General features: G+C 45.5%; 1 protein-coding gene across 2 annotated transcripts in view; it reads left to right on the forward strand.

The window, feature by feature from the left end:
* The first annotated feature begins 6 nt into the window (after positions 1-6).
* ADGRA3 (adhesion G protein-coupled receptor A3) overlaps positions 7-7,299 on the forward strand; it is a 99,792-nt gene continuing 92,499 nt past the window's right edge. For both annotated transcript variants that reach the window (XM_006918961.2, XM_025051781.1), the window contains exon 1: positions 7-142. The gene's annotated coding sequence lies outside the window, so the exon portion shown is untranslated. The remainder of the gene's footprint in view (positions 143-7,299) is intronic.

The raw sequence follows: 7,299 nt of genomic DNA on the forward strand, positions 1-7,299 counted from the left end.
TGCCCCCGGGCTGCAAGCACGACGGGCGACCCCGAGCGGCCGGCAGGGCGGCCAGTGCCGCGGAGGGCAAGGTGGTGTGCAGCAGCTTGGAGCTCGCCCAGGTCCTGCCCCCGGACACGCTGCCCAACCGCACGGTCACCCTGTGAGTAGCCCTCGCGTCCGCCCTCGCCCTGCGGCGCCTCCTCGTCGCCCCGCCTCCCCGCAGCTTCGGAGCGGGGTCCTGCCGGCACCCACGCGCCTTTGTGTGAATGAAGCTGCGGGCGGGGGGCTGCTGGGTGCTGGGCTTGGCCTCGGCGCATTCCGGGCGAAGGCTAGTGAATCGGCCTCCGAATCGCCTTCCAGCCCCGCTAGTTTGCAAAGTAAAAGTTTTCGGGTTCACCCGCGCGCCCCGCGCTGCCTGGGCGCAGCGCTCCTGTCGCAGCGCGGTGCCACGTGAGGATGCGAGTAAACATGCAGTGGGCAGAGTTACAGCTCATTCATCCTGAGCTCGGACTTCAGAAAACAGCGCTGGAGTCCCAGCGCCAGCCCTTCAGCTCTGCTCGTAAAGTTACACTCGGAGGCTGGTTGCAGCGTTATCAAATACAAGGACTTTGAACGTCCCTGTGTGTACCCCGCCCCGCGTCCCCCCTCCTCCCCCCCATTGCCTTGCCTTTTGCCATCTTCGTTTTATTACAGTTAAAGAGCACCTTTTGAAATGGAGTTGTTATTAAGGGCTGGAAACATAATCGGGAAGAAGCCAGCCGTGTATCCTCCAGCCTCGTTTAAACGTGTGTGCGAGCTCCAATTTAAAAGCCGAGAACTTCGGAATTGGAAACTGTCGGTTTGTTAGCCTTCCACCTCGAGGGACTTGATTTTCGGATTGAGTTGGCACCTAGAAGGAAGTTTTTGGCCTCTGAGTTTGTGCTGAGATTTCACGGTCTGGTTTTGCAAGCGTGGTTCTGCTGATTCCAGCTGAACAGTTGGCTCAGTGACTCTTGATTTTGTTTTCTGAACTATGAATTGGTTTGGAAAAGTTTGAAAGTGTTTCTAATGGATATTTTGTCGACGTGAAATATGAGTCGGTCCCCTTGTTTTGATTGGTTTCCTAAAAAAGAATCAAGGCTGCCACTATGAAAACATGGAGGCCAGGGGAGCAGCGTGACCCATGAAAAAACTTAAAATATGGTTTTTCATTTAAGCCCAACCCGGGTGTGTGTGTGTGTGTTTATGGAGGCATGAAAATGGGTAAAATCGTTTTCGTTTTGTTTGACTCCTCTACCAACTGTTGACCATTTGGTAGTAGCGGCAGCTGTATTTGTTTCTTAGCCAGATTCTTTGAAGTGGAAATTTGGGGTGTGGGACCTTAATTAGAGCCTTGAGCCAAGTGGAGAAAAACCCCTGTGTCGGAGGTGCCCCTTATTGCTCTGCATGAATTGGTCATCATACATTTGGGTTCTAGATCAGAGACGCTTAAACTGATTCAAGTTTAGGTCGACTTTTCCCAAAACGTCAGCAGTTCTTACTGGATTAGATCAACAACTTGTAAATTGTCGATTTCGCTTCATAGGAAAAAAAAAAATGATGTTGTAGAGAATCACTTTTCAGCATGTTATCAGTTAAACTGTTTTCCTTAATTTTTCACAAGCTGAGAAAAACATAAGTGCCTTTGAAATGTCATTTTAATCCAATTACTTTGCTCCTGAAAGGTTTTTACATTGAAAAGAAATTAACAAAATTTATTTAGTGAGTCAGAAGAAATTGTAATTTAAGGATCAAATAAAATTAATGTTCTGGATGAAATTGCTTCAAGATATATTGGACTTGGAAGAGGGTCTTCCGGGCCATTCCCCTCATTTCATTAGGGAACGATTCCGAGGGTCACTGTGGATAAGTGATTTGACCAAGTTCTAGTGAATGAACAATTGGGCATCCGTGTCCCAGATTCTTGTCCTGCGGTTCAGATGCTTCTCATCTTTCCCACCTTACCTTCCTTTTTGTTCTCAGCTCAACAGTTCTTGTTGAGTGGTTCATTAGGTGGTAGGAAGATGTTGAAGTTTGGACTAGATGTTCGTTTGCCAGGGCTGCTGTAAATCACCATAGACGTGGTGTCTTAAAACAGATTTCTTCTCCCACAGCTCTGGAGGCCAGAAGTCTAAAATCAAGGTGTCAGCAGGGCCACCAGGCTTCCGAAGGCTCTAGGAAGGAATCCTCGCTTTTTTCATCTCCTGACCTCCCTTGTATCATAGCAGCCCAACTCCAGTCTCTGCTTGTCTTCACATGGGCTTCCTCCCCACGTGTCTCTGTGTCTCAGATACTCTCCTTTTTCTCATAAGGAAACCAGTTATTGAATTTGGGGTCCACCCTAAGTCCAGAATAATTTTATCTCCATTTTCCTAACTTAATCTTCAAATAAGATCACTTTTTAAAGGTACCAAGAGTTAAGACTTGGACATATCTTTTTGGAGTACACTCTTCACATCACTGTAGAATATAAACATGACCTTTTTTCACCAGGGACATGGAGAGAGATTTGGGGGGAAAATCCATGAATAAATTTCTGAATCCTGTCTCAGAACAGTATGGTAAATGCTCTAACAAACACTTGGTGCACATGTAGCAAAAGGAACTCAGAGGAGGGCAGCCAAGACCCCCGCTTGGGGCACAGTTGGTGGGATCGAGGGGCTGGGAATCCTCAAGATCTCGAGAAGGCTGAGAAAGATAATTTTGAAGGAATCGATGAGAGGGGGAAATGAGGCGATGGAAGCTGGGAGCCCCCAGCATGCCCACCTGCTTAGAGAGGACAATGTTGCTTGCAGTGCGGTGCTGTCAATGTTGCTAGATTGTCCGTGGCAAGTGTCCACTGCCCAGAGTGGTCGGAGGGGAGGCTTTAGGGGCTAGCTGAAGAGCAGCCAGGCTCTCTGGTTCGAGTTTTAATCTTAGTTGTGGCCAACTGTTTTCAGCTGATCTGTGATGCGGCTGCATCTTGGAAAATTGATGGGAGTTGGCAAGGATGGGATAAATTTTTCTTTTGTTAATATTGAGAAAATAAGGCCCTTTTTTTCTACTTCGTAGATGAACTAGACTTAAACGTAGCGTAAAGCGAAGAACCTTCAACTGTCTTAGTGAACAGCACTCATTTCCAAAACCCTGTTTATTGGGAGTTCTAGCAGAAATTCTTGGCGTGACCACACTTGTTCCCTGTATTTCATGTAGCCTTTATTTATTAAAGGATTAAACTACATTTATTGTTTTTTTTACACACACACGGAATAAAAATTTAACCACATTTAATGTTTTTTTAGGAATGTACTAAATTTAAAATTCTATGTCTTATGTGTAATGCTGCTCAGTATTTTAAGTTTTAAAAATTTTGAGGACTTCAATGATAGTTTTACAAATCTAGCCCTTGCTTTTCCAAATGTTAGCTTTTGCTCATGATGCTACATGGAGATTCTTAACAAAGGTTTTTTTTCTTTTTTTAAAAAAAATTATGATTAGTCACTTAAGGACAAAGTCTGGATTTTTCTCAAGACTTTAATGGATTACAATAGTGCATGAGTTTGGGTTTTACTTTATAAAATGTTTATTTGCTATCCAAGAACCGGTAATTGGACATCACCAGTGTGTCCAGCTCAGTGCCAGGTACACAGAAAGGAATGCTTCAGAAACCTAGTCTAGTTGGGGAGAAAGGGTTTGCCTGAAAGAAGCAGACATTTAGGGAACAATTATGGAATGTCTGTAATTAAGTAATAAATCCTGTCCTGCTGACTTTTTAAATGATTTAGGAAGCCTGAAAAGGGAGAGATCAGTGGGGGCCGTGTGGGCCCTGGAAGATTTTTTATTGTCCTGGAGGAGTTCGGACTTGAGCATGGCCTGAGAGAAGGGAAATACTGCATTGAGTTGTAGGGAGAGGGCATTGAGTTACAGTGAGGGGTGGTGACCAACTGGCCTACTGAAGGGAAGACAGTTTCCAGCACCATTGGTCTGTACATAGTATTTAAAACACGGGTCTGGGTGAGATCAGGGGAGATTGTACAGCCTGGAGGAGGCGATGGCCCAGGCAGAAGCACACTGAGACAGGGAGGGGCCTGAGAAGGAGCAGCTGGTGGGGTGAGGGGAGCAACTTGGTGTATCTAGAAGCCAAAAGTTCAGGTCTGAAGAGATGAAGGAACACCCCAGTGTAGAGATGCTGAGAGACCTAGAACAGTAAGACCAAGGAGTGGACCGCTGGGTTTGACAGCTTGGAGCTTTGGTGGCTTCCATGCGCTGTATCCATGAACCAGAGCCCACAGAATGCAGGTTGGGTGGCTTGGGGGTGGTGGAGGTGGTAAGGACGGTGGTAATAGCACCCCGATAAGGAAGAAGGTCGGTGTGAAGGTTTCTTAGGAAGAAATGGGAATGTTAGAGCGTGTCAGAATATGGTTGGGAATCATTCAGGAGAGGGAGAAATGGATAATGGGAGGTGAGATGGGATGGGAGCTAGAACACGGTGGAGGGTTTGGCTTCTGGTGACAGCTGGGGCATTTCATCCCCACATAGTGATGGAAGGAAAAGTGTGGAGCGTGGGCATTTAAAAGGCAGGTAGGGCAGTGTGAGTGCACGTGGGCTGGAGGGGGAGTCCCTGCCCCATCGCTGTTACTTTCTCAAGGATGCAGAGGCAGGTGGAGGGAGGAAGAGGCAAGTAGATGGTGTGAAGGGGAAAGTGAACGGGGTGAAGTGTCCCTTTGGGAAAGCGGGGAAGTGAACGCACTGGGGTTGCAGAAACGTCAATGGAGCAGAGTCGTGTCCATTTCCGCTTTGTAACGAGAGTGAAAGGGAGGTGGTCAGCACAGGTATTTCTCTCCAGGTGCATTTGGCCTGGAGATGCAAACAGTTGGGATTAACCAGGCTGCTTTGCCAGGTGAATACCACAGTGAGACAGGAGCAGGGCAGTTTTCTTGGATAGCCCAGCAAGCTGCTGTGGCCTGAATTCCTGTGGGTCAGTGGTTTTTATCTTTGAATTCAAGGACTTTCATTCCTCTGTAGCCTTAATTCCCAATACTCAGCACAGATTATTTGTCCTTTCCATGCACATCGATTGAGTTACTGTTATGTTGTAGGCACAGTGCCGAATGCTGGACGCTTGAGGAAGAAGACATGATTCTTTCACCCAAGGATCAGGCTTATCCGCAAATTCTCTGATTAACCAGAATGTGCCTCTCATTGTCCCCGAGCAGAGTTTCTACTCTGTGTCCTGTGTGCCTTTGCTAAATCGAGTTCCTGCTCTGGTAAATTCTGGGCCCTTCACACTCCAGCTCAGCCGCTGTGAAATCTTCCGTCACTCTTCCAGCGTTTTGATCTTTCGCTTCTCTGAACCCAGGGAGTGCTTATCTGTGCCCTTGTTATCTGTCACTTTACATGATGCTTGAACCATGTCGCTTTCATTAACGCACATCTCCGTGAAGGAAGGGACTGTGAGGCCTTTCTCAGCAGGTGCCTGGGGTATGGGTGGAACTAACTCCTTTATTGACAAAGAGTAATGTTAGCAAAGGTCCGACTGTGTGGGGGGAGATCAGAACAAGCGGAAGTATGGAAGCGGATGCAAATTAAAATCAGGTGAGAACACTTATTTAGTTTAGCGTGTCATAGGATCCCCAATTCAAGAGCGGGTATATTAAATCTATTTACAGTTCCTTTTGACTTCCATGATGATATGTGTGTGGTAAGCACACATATTAGACAGTGTGTTGGCAAGTTATTTGGGGTATTTGGGGCAGACTTAGGCATTTGGTCCATGAATGCAAGTCTTTAGGTTTTCTGATATGATGAGAACGTTTTGCACGAGCCCGCTTCCGAATCCTGTTGCTTCTTGCCTAGAGTCCTCCAGCATCAGGAGTGTGTATGGGAGAAGTTGGTGGGCTTGGCAGTAACCCAGACATCAAAATGCCAGAAACAAACGAACACAGGAATGTTGTGAGATTCTCGCCCCCTTCTGGTTACAGCTTCTGTTCCCAGGAGACTGTAAAGATGGTTTTGTAAAAACTCTTCAAAGTAACTCAGAAAATGACACAGGGTGACTTTTTTTATAAAAGTAGTCAATGATTTTTGCCCCCCATTCAGCTGCTCCTCTGAAAGCAGTTGTTTTTTGCGTTGGCTGTATTCCTATGACGGAATCTCAATGTCCAGTGAACATAACTAGTTTATTGTTGTGCCAAGATTTTTCTCAAACAGATAAAAATTAGGATACAGGGTTCTTTAAAATTTAGTACCTTGTTAACTCAGATTTTGCAAAGATTAGGAAGCTATAGATGCAGACTTGCTCAATGAGTTTTTAATTATAGCCTGACTAAATTTATTTGAAAACTTAATATAATTTTAATGCTTTATGTATGGTTTAACTTACACTTATGGTCAAATGCAGGCAATTTAAATCTGAAGAGAGAGTTCTTTTTAATTTTTTTTTTAAATAAGCAATATATCTCCTCCATTTTTTTTTTTCTTCATGATGAAACTTTTTTAGAAATGTTGCATGTTTAGTAAGGGACTCATACATGTTGCAGTGGGGTGGGACAGAGATGTAGTAGGCACCTTGTAGGCGGCATGTGTCTGTCTTGGTCACTTTTTAGTACAGTGCTGAACCCATTGCAGATATGGGGCTTTTCATCCGGGGAAGCATTTTCTGTTCTCAGATCCCTCCTGTTCAGGGCACGAAAGGAAACAAATGGAAGGTTTAAGGGATTAGTATAAAAATAATACCCCCTCCGGCCCAGCCTTCTCTTCCTCTTTGTCTGCAAGCTACAAGCCCAGGTTTGAATCTCTGCCTTCCCTGTACAGCAGGGTCTGCCAAAGACCAGCATTTACTGTTGACATTTACTCTTCCCTAGTGGCATTCTTGATCATTTATATCCTGGTAGGTTTTTTTTTTTTTCCCCCCAAACTGCTCTCTTTTGCATTTATTCAGCATTCAGCACATACTTATTCACTGCCTACTCTGCTTGTTATGGACTCAGGTGGCCTGGTTTATGAGACTTCTCATCTCTAGGTGTGACTTTTTTTTTTGAGGCGGGGGGTACGGCGGGGAGTCCCTTTAGACCAGTTTTATCCCAGTCTTGCATGCTTGTATCCCTTTCTGGAACTCTGCCTCTTGCCTTCTAGCTATGCAATATCTGTCATACCTCTCTAGTTAGACTTGACCATCCAGCTCTTTTTGACGAGATTTAACCTGCATCTTCCCCATTACTGGCCCCTGCCAAGCCAGCCGGAGATAGGAGAGTAACTGGTGGATTTTTAGGGACTGATAGACCTTTTTGTTCAGTGACTTTCATTGCTTTACCCTCACAT

Source organism: Pteropus alecto, unplaced genomic scaffold (assembly GCF_000325575.1).
Source record: "Pteropus alecto unplaced genomic scaffold, ASM32557v1 scaffold5, whole genome shotgun sequence".
NCBI lineage: Eukaryota > Metazoa > Chordata > Mammalia > Chiroptera > Pteropodidae > Pteropus > Pteropus alecto.